The 15,617-nt window shown below is 39.2% G+C and overlaps 1 protein-coding gene and 1 long non-coding RNA gene across 2 annotated transcripts in view; one reads left to right on the top strand and one right to left on the bottom strand.

The window, feature by feature from the left end:
* Nucleotides 1–15,617, bottom strand: part of Tox3 (TOX high mobility group box family member 3) — a 391,442-nt gene that overhangs the window by 184,629 nt on the left and 191,196 nt on the right. The window lies entirely within an intron of this gene.
* On the top strand, nucleotides 8,853–9,549 carry LOC104865739. Its single transcript, XR_781258.1, has 3 exons — nucleotides 8,853–8,874; nucleotides 9,329–9,389; nucleotides 9,518–9,549. It is a non-coding gene; the product is annotated as an uncharacterized LOC104865739 (long non-coding RNA).

The raw sequence follows: 15,617 nt of genomic DNA, 5'->3' as shown, positions 1-15,617 counted from the left end.
AAAAAAAAAGAATAAGATAAGACTACAAGAGCAAGAAGCAATTTAAATATGTTAAGGGACCATTTTCATCTTCAGAATTAAGGATTATTTTAATCTTACATCATTGCCTTTCCTCTTTTACTTTCCTTTTTAGTTTTATTTTAGGATTCCTATTTTTAATGTTCATACAGAGATGTCTTTAATTGAAATACCAAATAGTTTCTCTGGTGTGAAAAACTATAATAGTACACAGGATCCTAATGAGATAATTAATAATGTGAAATAGGAAGTAAAGGGCTAAAGGTGTAGGGAAAGTGGGAAGGGTGGGAGAAAGGTAATAAGGGAGAAGAAAAAATATGAGAAATTGAAAAAATGGAAATAAAGTGTTTATAAATGGGGAGGGGAGGAGGGGGTGAAGGGAGGGCAGGGACAAGGGGAAAAAAATGAGAATCAAGACCTATCATGTAAAGGTACAGTATCCCAATAATGAATGTAACTGTATTGTATACCTAGATTGTACCAATAAACTCAATAAAAAGAAAAAAAAAGATGTTAAATATGATTCAATACTTCTATTTCTAGGATTCTACTACACAAATAATAGCATGAATATGTGAAGATCCATGTCCAAGAGAGTTTACCACAGTATTTTTTGAAACAGAAAATAAAATAGAAACAATGTAGAATACTATCTTTGGAGGATTGGTTTTAAAAAGCTGTTACTTCTATGTAATGAAATATGGTAATCTAAGGTAAAATTGTATTAAATGATCTATTAGAGAATAGACTTTGTCTTTTTTTTCCTCATTGAATTTATTGGTACATTTTAGGTATACAGTACAGTTACATTCATTGTTGGGATCTTGTACCTCCTACATAACAGGTCTTGGTTCTCATTTTTTCCCTTTGTTCCTGCCCTCCCTTCACCCGACTTTGTCTTTTTTTTCCTCATTGAATTTATTGGTACATTTTAGGTATACAGTACAGTTACATTCATTGTTGGGATCTTGTACCTCCTACATAACAGGTCTTGGTTCTCATTTTTTCCCCTTGTTCCTGCCCTCCCTTCACCCGACTTTGTCTTTTTTACCACTATGTCTCCAAGCCCTAAGACAGCATCTAGTACCTAGATGGTGATCACTGAATATTTGTTGAATAAATTAATGAATATATGCTGAATAAACTATTTTCACAATATAAAATTAAGAGAAAAATATTTTAGACATTTTTGATAGCATCCATTCTTGTTTTAAAATGAATGTATATGCACAAATTGACCCAAACTACATATGTAAATAGACAGACAACTGGATGAATGCATGGATGGATTAATCAATTGATCGATACAGGAATAACTACCCTAAACTCTTTAAACAATGGTCTTCTTAACTTTGATAACACTAGATTTGGGCTTTTCAGGGAGGGGGGAAAATACTTTGCCTCTCACTTTAAATAATTCATTCAATTCCTGATATTAATAGGTGGCTTTTTTCTCTTTTGACTGTTTTTCCTGAATATATCAAAAAAATTTTTAAAGTCAAATAATAAATGATGATTATTTAATCTAATGGTTCAAAGAGAGCAATTGAGAAATAAGACCCCTTCAAAGTCTTACCTGTTTATGTCCATTTTCCTCAAAGAAAGCCATTCCCCAAACAAAAAAGCACCCAAGTATGTCAATAGATATTAATCAATGGAAAGGGGGGTGCTTACAATAATACTTTCTGGACTCAGCTCAGTTAGGCTAATATACCCTTTGATTCCATCACAACCCATTAAACTCTGGATGATATGGGAGAGGGGAAGAAAGATAAGGAAATAATCCTTTAAAGGATTACCATTCTTATGACACTCTTTAAACACTTCATAGAAATTATGACTTCTTAGGAATCACTGAAAGTTATATACAACTTGATTTGAATCTCAGCTCAAGTTATGTAACTACAAGCTATTGTATCTCAACTCTTTAAACTCACTCTTCTCATATGTAAAGGAAAATAATAAATCAGTAAGGGTAATCAGCATTAGTTCCTACAACAAGTCAGCTTAAAATTTCAGCAGTTTAACGTAATTAATTTCTCACACAAAATTAAGTATTGATGTTCAAGTACTGAGGCCCACCAGATGGCTTTCTATCCACTAATGTGTCTTACACTGGACTCCCTGGAACAGGGATCTACAACCCCCAGACCAAGACTTGTAGTCTGTGACCTGTTAGGAGCCAACCGCATACCAGGAGGTGAGTGGCAAGCTAGCAAGCAAAGTTTTGTCTGTATTTATAGCCATTTCCCTTCACATCCCTTACAGCCTGAGCTCCACCTCTTGTCCGATGAGCAGCAGCAACAGATTCTCGTAGGAGCACATACCCTGCTGTGAACCACACACGAGAGGGGCTGAGCTCCTTTGAATCATCCTAAAAACATATCTACCCATCCCCATCTATGGAAAAATTCTCTTCCATGAAACTAGTCCTTGGCCTGGTGCCAAAACGGTTGGGGACTGCTGCCCTAGAAAGAAGAGCCTGAGGCAATGGCTTGTGTTAGCTGACTTTCTTTGGGAGTATTGTATCAGGCAGTGAGGCTGAAGATCAGGAGAGGGACAGGTCAAAGGAACAGTTAACACTTGGAGTCTGTGGAGTTTCCTTCTACAACCTGTATGGCTGTGTGGTCCCACAGAAAGAAAGTTCATGAAATGGACCTTATGATTATGCCTTTTAGGAAAAAGGTGAAGAATGTATCCACTGCATAAAAAGGTTCTCCCCTCAACTCTTTCACATGTCCACAGCCCAAGCTTTCCATATGTTCACCCACCACAAAGTGAAGTCCTAGTGTTCCTAAGAGTGGCACAGTTGAACCTATAGATAGATAGCTGGTAACCATAGCAGTTCCAGTAGTATAATAATGTGCACAAGGGACCCTTAGAAGATGAAGAGGTATATTTGAGATGTTTAATGCATAGGGACTTGATCTATATATTTCTTTGATATTATAGCATGGCCATCTTCACATATGGCTACCACATCATAAGAGGGAGCAAGAGGGAAAAAGAAAGAGTCAGGCTTAGACGTAGCAGATATCAGTTTTGCCCACTTCACAGACTAGATCTGGTCACACACATACATTTATCCTCCCATCCGAGAAGATTTAAAAATATGTAGCCTTCCTATGAGTCCAAGAGGAACACAGTATGGTTTGGTGAACACAAAACCTTATTTATTCCACTGATTATACTGGTTGTACTGGCTGTCTCCCACAGCAGGTGAGTACTTCGATTAAGATCATGATCGTTCAAGGGACTGGGTGTTCCAGGCACATAGTGAGTGGGCAGCTGAGAGATGATATTTCTAGTTACCATGCTGCAAAATAAAAGATATATGTGGCTCTAAAAGGCATTCTCTATAAGAAAGCTAGAAAAATCACCTTGGCTAGCAGAGATCTCACTCAAAAGTGTGAGGATTAGTGCAAATGGTGATCAGTTAAGGGACTTATGGTTGACATTCCCTGTTATCTGGGGTTCACACAATGAAATTACCAAGCATGACCTGGGCAGAGTACACCAACTCTCTTGCTACTGAATTAGGCCCCTATGGTTGACATATGCAGCTATTTACCTCATCACAATCTTTCTTTTGAGCACCTCTCCCTCTGACCCAACAAAATAACTCTACCCAAGGATCATCAAAGGAGTGTTCAGCTTTATCTTTGCCTGTGTGCTGGCTCAAAGCTGGGGAAACAGGTTAAGTGCATGGCATCCTGAGTTCCATCTCTGACTCTGCTTAGCATTTGTGATGGTTTAGTTTTGGTGTCAACTTGATTCAATTCTAGGGTAGCTGATAAAGCATCATTTCTGGTGTATGTGAGAGTATTTGAATTACATTTGAATTAGTGAACTGAGTAAGGAATGCACGCTTTCACCTAATATGGGTGAATACTATAAAATTGGTGGAGGTTCCAGACAGAACAAAAATCAGAAGGTACATTCTCTCTCTCTCTCTCTCTCTCTCTCTCTCTCTCTCTCTCTCTCACACACACACACACACACACACTTTCTCTCCCCCCTCTTCTCTCTCTCTTAACTGGGACACCCTTCTTCTCCTGTCCTTGGACAGTGGAGACCCTGTTTCTCCAGTCCTTGCATTCTGTAACTTGCACCCATGCTCCTCCAGTCTCTCATGCCTTTGGTCTCAGATTGAGTCACACTGTCAGCTCCCTAGGTTTGAGTTTTGAGGCTTCTGGACTTGGAGTGAGTCATGCTTCTGGGCTTCCTCACTCTCCAGATGGTCTATGGTAGAACTTCTGTCTTCATAATCACATGAGTCAAATCCCCTAACAAATCCCTTCTCATAGTCCTACTATCTATCTACCTATCTATCTATCTATCTATCTATCTATCTAATCTCCATCCTAGTGATCCTGTCACTCTATGGAACTCTGGCTAATAACAATTAATTTAGAAAGTACTTCATGATAACCTAAAATATTCCCGGCCCTCTGTTGAGTGGGGACATGCAGGAACAGGTCAAAAGGTCTGCATTTCAATCAGTGAGGAAGACACTGAAGAAAATCCATGCAAATAAATATTTAATTAGAAGTTAGGAAAGTGTGATAAAAGAAAAACAGAATGTTCCATGGCAGCTGTCTCCCTAGGCCCATTTTCCTCTTCTCACCATCATCAGAATTTTCTTTTTTTTAAAGCTGGAATTAAGCCTTACAGAAAAAAACATTACATTACCCAGACTCTTTTGCAGCTAAATTACAGCCAATAGGATATGGGGGGAGGGGAAGCAAGTTATTCTATTTTTCTTTTTCTTCTTCTGGTTGTTTGGAAATCAGATATGATGGCATGAGCAACAGCAATGTCTTTAAACTTCAAAGAAGAAGCTATGCTTAAAGAGGAACTTAGTCCTTCAGGATTGTGGTGGTGCCTGTCATCCTTTAACATGCACTTTTCTATGAAAGAGAAATAAACACTGCTGTCTGGTGACCCCTTTGAGGGAAACGCAAGGACTAATTTTTGCTGATTTTCTCATCTTTGAGATGAGCACAGAGTTAGGTACACAAAGCATGTAGAAAAAGATTGTTCCAGGCAGAGTGAATTTCATGTCCAAAGACTCAAAAGAAAGTCAGAATAGCTTAAAAACAAAGAGAAAGGAGAGAGCAGAGTAAAGAAGGAAGGGCAGGGTAGAGCATCATGTGTCTGCAACTGAATAGGTGCTCCTCCTCAGGCACTCATTTCACTGAAAGGTCCTCAGTTTCTGTCTGTTAAGTGGCAGTAGCTGGCCCCCTATTGAATAGTATGACACACAGGCACAGAGCAAGGACATTCGAATCAAGCTCAACCACATTCAAATCCTGTCTGCACCCTGACTCACTCTGTAGCTAATGGTTAGTGAGAAATGCTTCTTTGGGGTTCACTTTTCCAGTCTATAATACATTAAGTAGTAATACTATTTACTGCATAGTGTTACTGAAAGAATCAAATGAGTGAATGTCAAGCACTTAGAAAAGTGCCTGCCACATGCTAAGGGCTGTATATGTTTTTGTTAAATAAATGTTTAAGACCTTGAAGAATTATATTAACTATGTTTATTGGGATCCCTCACTCCCCAGATGCACCTGCTCAGGACCAGAAGCGTTATCCAGCCAATCTTCTCTGTTCCCTAGCACTCAAAGAGGCACCTCCTTTGGAAATAGTCTCATTAAAAGTAACTTTTCAAGCAGGAAATTAAACAAAGTGCTTAAGGTACAAAGATTTTTTGGTGCCCCCATTTCCTCTCCACCTCCAACAACTGAGGTAATCATATTCCCTGCCTTGGAAGACTGCTATAAGAATAAGATGGTGCAGAGAAACAAAGGCTGGCAAACTCTTCCTACAAAGGCCCAGACAGTAAATCTGTTAGACTTTGTGGCTCATACAATTTCTGCTACAATTGCTTAACTCTCCTGTCACGGCCCACGAGTACACATGGTCACACTGTTCCACAGTCCACTGAAAGAATGAAGGAGGGAACATGGCAGTGTTCCAGTGAAACTTCAATTGTAGATATTGCGGTTTGGTTTTCACAGCATTTCAGGAGTCATGACATCTTCTGAATTTTTTCTAACCATTTAAAATATTAAAATAATTCTGAGCTTGCAGGCTGTACCAAAAAAATGAGAACAGATTAGACTTGGTTTACAGCTCGTAGTTTGCTGACTCTGTCCATAAATATGTGGTACAATGCCTGTCAAATAATAGGTGCTCATTTGCTAGCTGTTGGTAACTCATTTGCTATTAAGATTAGCAACAAAGCATCAGGCAGTGGATTGATGATACTGCAACCTACCCTTCCACAAGCAGCTAAAACCCAGGGCCACTCTGGGATTTTTCCTCTCCTCTTGTCTTCTAAACAGCTAGTCCTATCCTTGGTTGGGACTGGGGGGTTGGGAGAGGAGAGTTGCATGAAGTTAATGCCTTGGTTCAACAGTTTCCTAAACATCCTGACAGCTTGGACCAAAAACTGCTAGCTTGAAAGGGGCTTAATAAATGGAGAGCCTGTAAAGCAATTCAGAATCTGATTTTGCTGCAGAAGCATGATTCGAACAGATCTGTAGCTGTTCCCAACCTTTTAACACTGTCTCCTGTGAGTCAAGAGATTTTGATCTTGTAACTAAATTGACTCTGCCGCAGGTTTGCCATCCTCCTGGGTAAATTCTCTGACATGTCCAGCTTCAGACCCAACCCCCTCTCTCTCTCTCTCTCTCTCACACACACACACACACAGAGCTCCTCTGTTTCCACTCATCTTCTATCTCATTTTCTCTAAATTGAAATATAGGTTTTTAAAAAAATTATCATAATGAATGTCAGAATCAACTCCCTTTAGCCCAAAACCTAGTTTTCTATTTTTGGCAGGAGACATTTCTGTTTAATCCTAATGCTAATATTTGGAAAAGTGGCAGCAGATTTAAAAATTATTTGCATCATGCTTGAGGTCTCTTGTATTTCCAGGCCAGTCAATCACTTCATGGCAATCAGGCCATTTTTTTCCTTGTCTTTATTTATTTATTTATTTATTAGAAAGCGATATGGTTTCAAAATAAATCCAATGAGACATGGTTTCAAAATAAAGAGCTGAAAGAGTAGCTTGGCTGAGACCAAAAGTAGCAGCTCTGGAAATGCAGGCTTTTCTGGATGAAGCAACATTGTCCAAATTCTACAGAGCTAGAGAAGAGGCTGCAGTGCTGAGTTCTGGGACAGAATCCCTGCAGGCATGCGCCTGGTCACAATAGCTGTGCTCTCCAGTGAGGAACACAGTCCTGGGGAGTTGAAATGCATCTAATCTTCTAGAGTTAAGAACGGCGAGTGACCTCAAATAACATAGCAAGGAGGGAGAGGTAGAAGGAGGAAAAAAGGAAATGGGAGGGAGAAAGAGAAGAAGGAGAAATGTGGAGAAAAAAGGCAAACAGAGAAGAAAGAAAAAAGAGGAGCACTGGGAGGCTGGGGAGGAAACTGGAGGGGGTGTAAAAGATGCAGCAGTGAGTTCCAAGTCTTTGGTCCTCGTACCTTACAGGGTAAGGGTGTACTTGGAGCATAGCTCCCAGTAAGACTTGGAAAGAAGAGCTGTCTCAGAGACTGTTAAAAAATAGGTCAACTTTTTTACTAAAAATTATCTAACTCGAAAACAGAGGGCTGTGTGGGAAGGGTTTGTGAGGGAGAAGTGGAAAGAGTGAAAGGAATTACTTCTCTGTTCTATCAGAATAAGAAGTTATTTCTCCTGAAGCTTTGCTTGAAAAACTCAGCATTCTAGAACTTTACAAAAGTTCCTCTATTGTCCTGAGAAAAGCACTTTCTGGGGTGAAATGGATCCCGGAAAGCAAGGAGGATAGCAGAACTCCGGAAGGATCTTATATCCCAATAGTCCTGTGGCTGTTAGAAGAAAGCCCTAGGTGCAATACCAAAGCTCACCTTGTGATCTCCATTTCTTCCCCATCTAAGAAAAGGAGAATGGAATCAAAGCTTTTAAAAAGTGGCAAGAGATGAAACTCTCCCTGTATTAACTGGAATCTTCTATAACCAGCACGTTGGCTCATCTATTGAACAATTGTTTATTATTATTCTAGAAAAGACACCCCCTCCAAATGCAGAAGAGTTTTTGGTTATGGAAAAAGGCTGTCCTCCATGTCATCAAATAAAGGAGAAATTATGTTTAGAAGATTTTATGTAATAATAACCAGCATTTGTTTATATTTACTATGCTACATGCATTACCTCATTAAATCTCCACATTGTAACCCTGACAGGTAAGTTATGATTACAATAATTTTAAACCATAAAAATTGGAACCTAGAGAATAGAATGACTTACCCAGGTTTATAACTAAGAATTACAAGGGCTGAGCTTTGACTCTTGGTAAGTCCATCTGGCAGCAGAGTTCTTGTGCTTAATATCCAAACTACACCACTTTCTTATGCAAAGGTGAGTTTTTATACAGGAATAAATATGAAGATAAATGAAACAGAGCCACCCTAAAGAAGCTTACAGTCATGTCACAGGTAAATAAATTTGAGTGTACAAACAGGGCAGGATTGGAGTTAGGCCACTTCATATCGTGCTAGTGGAGTGTGTGTGTGTGTGTGTATGTGTGTGTGTGAATTTCCTGGAGGAGGGTGCATGTGACAGGTCAGTAGATCATCATTTGGACCAGTGACAGAAACAAAGAAGGAACAGAATGTTCAGAGATATGGAGTCATAAGCACCACGTATTACTACAGCTTCAGGAGTGGTAATAGTTGAGAATGGAGAAGTAGGCAGGAGTCAGTTTATAAGATCCCCAATTGAATGCCAAAGAGTTTGGACTTAGTAGGGTGTTCATGAACCTGACTTGTTAGGAAGCATCACGTAGATGTCCACAAGGTAATATGGTAAACCTGGTAGAAAAAAATTATGAAGATCAAGCAAAACAGTATTCACAGACTTGGAGCTCACTGCTCACTGTGTATTTCTTACTCCCCCTCTAGTTTCCTCCCCAGCCTCCCAGTGCACCTCTTTTTTCTTTCTTCTCTGTTTGCCTTTTTTCTCTGCATTTCTCCTTCTTCTCTTCCTGCCCTCCCATTTTCCTTTTTCCTCCTTCTACCTCTCTCTCCCTGCTATGTTATCTGAGGTCATACTCTGTTCTTAACTCTAAGATGAGATGCATTTCAGCTCCACAACACCCAGAAACATAAACTCACTATGGTCAGATATAGAGTTCTTGAAGGTTGGGTTCATATCACTCTTTTTTTTAGAATGCCATCTAAAATAAGAAATACTCTTCTCCCTTTTGCATATTATTTCCTATAACTAAGTTTACCCTAACCTGTCCATTTAGAATTCACTTGCAGAATACATTCTTAGGAAGGGACAGATGGTGTGTTCCTTTGAGAGATGAGGTATGTATATGTTTTGGGAACTATCTCCCCAGCTACCCTGCAAGCCTCCTCTGTCTTAAGAACTTCCTGTCTACCCATAGGGATGGGACTTTGACAACCAATTTTATACTCTCTGTCTCATCCTACAGACAAAACACACAGGACCAAAGAAACACATGACTTAAATTATTTTAAAGAGAGTTGCTACCAGAAATATAAAATAAGAATTCAGAGATACCCAGACAGTCTCTGTGAATGAAAGAATTAAAAAGCATGTTAAAAATTTGGTTGCTTGAGTTGGCATTGTACAGAAATGGACAGCCATATTGGTCTAGAAATGTTAATTTTTTTTTTCCATGTGTACAGGGGTAATGCATTGTACTAAATATGTAAGGTCATATCTACGTGGGTTTGATTACAGAAACTAATATTCTCTAAATAATGAAAAAAAAGAATAAGATAAGACTACAAGAGCAAGAAGCAATTTAAATATGTTAAGGGACCATTTTCATCTTCAGAATTAAGGATTATTTTAATCTTACATCATTGCCTTTTCTCTTTCACTTTCCTTTTTAGTTTTATTTTAGGATTCCCTATTTTTAATGTTCATACAGAGATGTCTTTAACTGAAATACCAAATAGTTTCTCTGGTGTGAAAAACTATAATAGTACACAGGATCCTAATGAGATAATTAATAATGTGAAATAGGAAGTAAAGGGCTAAAGGTGTAGGGAAAGTGGGGAGGGGAGGGGAAAGGCAGTAAGGGAGAGGAAAAAAATATGAGAAACTGAAAAAATGGAAATAAAATGTTTGTAAATGGGGAGGGGAGGAGGGGGTGAAGGGAAGGCCAGGACAAGGGGAAAAAATGAGAATCAAAACCAATTATGTAAAGGTACAGTATCCCAATGATGAATGTAACTGTATTGTATACCTAGATTTTACCATTAAACTCAATAAAAAGAAAAAAAAACTTGGTTGCTCTGGGGCAATCAACATTTTAGATATGGACTGAGAAGCAAAAAGCATTGATATGTAGAGAAGAATAAAAAAGATACTCAGAATAGCAGAAAGGAGAGGGAATACTGCTTGAATTCCTAGTGGCTTTTCCAGCTTCTGACAGCAATTCCTTTCTGAGGTTCAGCTATAATTTTTCACTTTGCAAGGTTTTAGGAGACATTCATACTTGTTAATAAACCTACATTTTAGTCTTCAGTAATCTTTAGTTTCAGATACTTGAAACTTAGGTTGTTTTGACCTAAATCAAAGTCCTCCACCTGATAGTGTCCACTATGAGTCATAAAGACCAGAAGAGGAAAAAAGTCTCAGGTGCTGATACCAAGTCCTCTTACCTAAGGAGCCTGAGTGTACCCAATTGGTAGGACCTTCTCTCTATCATGACACAGCAAATACTCCTCCAACCTCTTTAATCAATCTGACACTGAGTCATAGATAAAATGTAGTGGCTGAAGATTTGGTTTGATCACCATGGATAACCCTCATTAGATTGTCTTCCTCTTCCAGGAAGCTTTCTTTAATCTCTTATGCCACATATGTTTCTTCCTTCTTTATCTTTCATAAACTTCACTTGCATGTATGTTATAGTGCTTACAACAGTCTATGTCAGTCAATGGATTTATAAAACCATCACCTCCAGCAGATGCTGAGTCTTTTAAAGAAAACACTGTCTTACTTATTTCTATGTTTTCTATACTTTTCATCATAAATTCTTGAACCCAAGAGCCTTTTGGTGGATGCCCTTTAAAAGTTTTTAAAGGGAAAGTTCACCAATGGATGAGACCCATGTTAAGACATGATTTCATTTCAAACCCTTCCAGAAACCATTTTATGAAAATGAGGTGAATTCTATGGATGGAGCCTGCAGCTACTTCATATCAGTTTGAAATTTAGATATACAGTATGTCAGTGCATTGGAACAAAGGAAAAGAGACAGAGTTGCTTCAAGCCGGGTACAGGGCCCAGGGTCTCTCAGGAGCACCACCAACCTTGATGCTGTCTTTCTCTCTGTGCCAGTCTATACTATGTTTCTTTTCTATCACGATGAGATGGAGAGTCTGTAATTTCCAAGGCAGACTGAACAAAAGGATTCATTTTCTTCTATACCCAATCTGAATAGTCAAACATACCCAGATATTATACGCAATTCAGCCTCTGCCTGAAGATGAAAATCTTCCAGCATCTGAGTGGCCTTGAGCTTCACAGCCAGGACAAGACCTTTTTACCAACTTTTTCTCTCAAGCCACCAATGCAACAAAGAAAAAGAGGGTGTTTGTTCTTGTTGCAGTGAAATTCACTGCCTTCCTCAAGATATAAGGGAAAGCTCATTTATGGAAAAATGCACAGCTAAGGAGCAAGACAATCAATTTCCTAATCAAATGGGATCTCATCAAAGTTTTAGAGTCTTCTCATTTTTCTCCAGAATAGACATGGCAGATGAGGAGCTCACAGGAAATAACTCAATGACCTCTGCCTTATCAAACAAGGCTACCAATTTATTAGTATTCTCTGCTCCAAAGAGGAGAGAAGAGTCATCTCATAATTTGCGCTAAACGTGTAAGCCCCTTCTACAATATTTCCAGAGAATAATCCATGAGAAAGCTCTTGATCCAGGCTGCTAGAAAGTTGTAAAGAAAACATCAACTGAGGTCCTCAAATCCTTATGAAAAGAACAGGCAGAGCTTGTAAATCATTATCATCTTGATTTGGGCTGCTCTGTACTTTGTAGTAGAACTTCCAGAAGCTGAAGTCCATGAGGGACACCCCGGGCAAACAAACATTCTATCCAACAAATATGTGTTAGTTTTCTGCTGTGTTCAACACTTTTCTAGCCATTGTGGGGACATGGAAGGAAATATAAGATAAGAAGTTCTATATTTTTGATATTCTAGAAATGTTCTAGGATTTTCAGTTCATGAAATGCTTTTATTGCTAATAAACTATTATGAGACCAACAACATGAAGAACACCTCCAGTTGATACGTAAAGAAAGAGGCTCAAAATGGCTAAGGCACTTGCCTAAGGTTCATCTGATGAATGAATCATGGGGGAGAAAAGATTGGAATTCTAGTTTGATTGGTCTCAATGCTCTGGTCTTTCCACTCCCCTATGCCTCCATTTAACATAGGGGAGGCAGGTAGCAGGCAGAGACTCCCTAGAAGAGGACAGCAAAGCTATGTGTGATGAGGCCTACATTGCATTGTTCAACAGATCACATGAGAAAATCAAGAGGAAAAGTGTTAGTGTGAGCCAGGGAGTTGTGGTAGGCTTCATGGAGGACAAATGTCTTTGGTTGTACCATGAAGAGTGGAGACAACATTTCCATGAAAGGAACTGAAACAGTGTGCTAAAGAAAGTCTCTTAAGAAAGCTAGTAGTTTCACAGAAAATGAGATTCAGAAAAATAAAAATACTAACATTCATTCAAAAGAGACAGTGAGAGTTCAGCAAGTCTCCAGCTTTGTATCCTCAAGACACAGGTGACATATAACTACTGTTAGCCTTATGGGAGAGTTTAATGCAGCTACTTCCATGTAATGATGCCCAAAGGATGGGAAGTGGCAGAAGAGAAATTAGTTGGTCTGTAGCACTGGAAAGGGAATTTGAGGATGGTTTGGTTATCTCCTCTCTTGAATTTCCACACTGGCTTCTTTCCTGTAATTAGCTGTTCCAGCAACAACACTCAAGTCACTGGGCCCTGGTCAACTTCGGAGAGATACTGGACAACTCACTGGATGGGTGGAGGAATCACTCTTCATTCTCTGCTCTTTATTTTCTAGATCTGATGCCAGTTGAACCAAGAGGTAGGCTTGGAGGCAGAAGAGATTGAACAACCTATTCTTGAGCTACTAACTGGGAGACCCCATTGCTGTTATCAGCATAGCAAAGAAAATTCAAGGTCATAAAAGCAGGCACACTTTTCCCTGCTTCCCCCACCTGACCCACTTCTCCACCCGCCACCTGCTCCAGCCACCTCAGGCCCAATCCCAGCTGCCAGATTCCAACTGAGGCAGTCCCTGAAATTGCCAGGCAATCACTATCCAAACTGTCACCTCATGATCAGAAAAGAAGGAGTTATGTAAGTAACTGACAGCACCTGAACGATCTCTCATTTGGATTAAATCAAGATCTTTAAATATTTATAAAGTTCTGGTATCTAAAATAGCCAGCCTTTGCCCTGCACGTGGGCTGTTGAAATGTGGGTCTAGTGCGTTCTAAATGGAATATCCATCTGAGAAGTCATATATTTTGTTTGTGCACGAGAATGCATGTGATGAGAGAGAGAGAGAGAGAGAGTGTGTGTGTGTGTGTGTGTGTGTGTATGTTTGTCTGTGTGTGGGTTGAAAAACCCAATGCATTATGTTAAATATCCCAAGGGCTCAGTATAGAACATGATTGGAATGAATACAGGATAAGAATAACTTTTTCTATCTCATTAGATGGTCTGAGTTTTGAAATCTGCTCTAAGAGTGTGGTAAAGTGTGCAGTGTTGTAGATTAATGCACTGAATACATTTCTACAGTTCTTGATGCGTTTCATAAAAGGTCCATTTCAAAAGTGTGCTGTATTATAGGTGAACACTCTCAGTAAATAATCTTGTTACAGAAACCTAAGCAATTTTTACAAGGCGTATTTCTGGCTGACTGAACAATTTATTCTCCAGATGTCACATTGTATTTTTCCAATATAAAATGAAACAGCTTTTTTTTTTTTCTTTTAAGGCCGACTGTGCTGCTTTGTCTGAATCTAGAACAAAGGATTTCCCCTTAAGGAGGCTGATGTGATGTTGAAGCCCATCACTTTAAAATTAACAGCACACCTGGGAGGAGCTGGCAGGGCCATTGCTGGCCCTTTCTGTTCAGAAATGACACTCAACAATCAAGCAGGACATTCCCTGGGGTCGTCCAGTCTGGGAAAACTCACTGGCTTCTTGAAAAACTAAAGAGAGCAAAAGAAAGGGGTACCCAGGGCAAGAAATTTGGAGGACAATAGAAAAGGGGTGGAGATGAGAGATGAGGAAGAAAGGCGAAGGAGAAATGGGAAGCAAAAGTAGAATAATGAAAAGAGGCAGGAGAGGAGAGGTAGAGGCATAAGAGCAGGTGGAAAAGAGGGAAGAAGACAAGGGTGAGAGAAAAGACAAATAAGGAAAAAGATGCCTGGAAGAGATGGGAAATAAGGGAGAAATATGCAAAATTCTGCTGAGACCACAGTCAATTTCTGCCAAGGATTTTGAAAGACGTTAATCCCATAGAATGCTCTATAAGGAGATCTGTGATCAAATAATTTTGGAAAACCATGAATTCTATATATGCTGTCTTCCCTCAGAGAGTCAAAATGACCTTAGTATATGAATGGCTCTGAGATGTCTTATTGGAGAGAAACCTGTCCAACTTCATTAATCCAGCATTTTAAGCTTACTGGGATTCAAAATGTCTTTGTTTCCCCACAAATTTTCCATGACCATATGACTTGGACATATTCCCCTACAGGTTTCTAACACATCCATAATGTTATTTCTGGAAATAACACCATCCATACCATCCAAATTAATGTATTTAAAGCAAAACCTGCTCCCTAGATCTGTAAAACTACATGACACTTACCCAGGGCAAGTACTCCAACAGTTATTTCTTAACATGGTATTAAAAAAAAAGTTTATTCTCACTCAATTTGTATGTCATAGTCACAAAACTCAAGCTCTATACTTCTCCACTTATCTTCCACAACCCATGATCCAGGTCTCATAGCACAGGAACAAAGCTCTATGGACGAATCAGACAATGTCTTTGAAGCATCAGCCCACAGGCTTCAGAGATCACCTTCCACTGGATGAAGCAGCTCACATGACCATATCTGGTTTCTAGCGGGTAGGGAGCACCCTTCTCCCTCAGGGAGGCAATGTAAGTCACAAGTGAGCTGGGAAAAGATGAGCTTCTTCCAGGGAAGAGAGTGAATAATGAGAACAGTAACACAGCTGCTATGTAGAGGTTAGAGAAAAAGAGCTATGTTCTGTTGGTATGTCTGTTGGGGCCCCCTTCTAGCTCTGCTACCTCATAGTCCCATAAAGTGAAAAAAAATTAGACTAGGACTAGAAATTGTACCATAGTAGATAAGTTAGTATGGTATATTAGTGAATGCTGTTGGGTCCCACTTTAAGAAATTCAGTACATGGAAACTTGAGAATAATTAGGGTTTAAGTGTTCACAGAAGACAAAAAAAAAAAAAAAAAAAAAA

This window comes from Fukomys damarensis, unplaced genomic scaffold (assembly GCF_012274545.1).
Source record: "Fukomys damarensis isolate Sample0158 unplaced genomic scaffold, DMR_v1.0_HiC HiC_scaffold_32, whole genome shotgun sequence".
Taxonomy (NCBI): domain Eukaryota; kingdom Metazoa; phylum Chordata; class Mammalia; order Rodentia; family Bathyergidae; genus Fukomys; species Fukomys damarensis.
The sequence above is the reverse complement of the archived record's forward strand: the minus strand, read 5'-3'. Positions and strand labels throughout refer to the sequence as shown.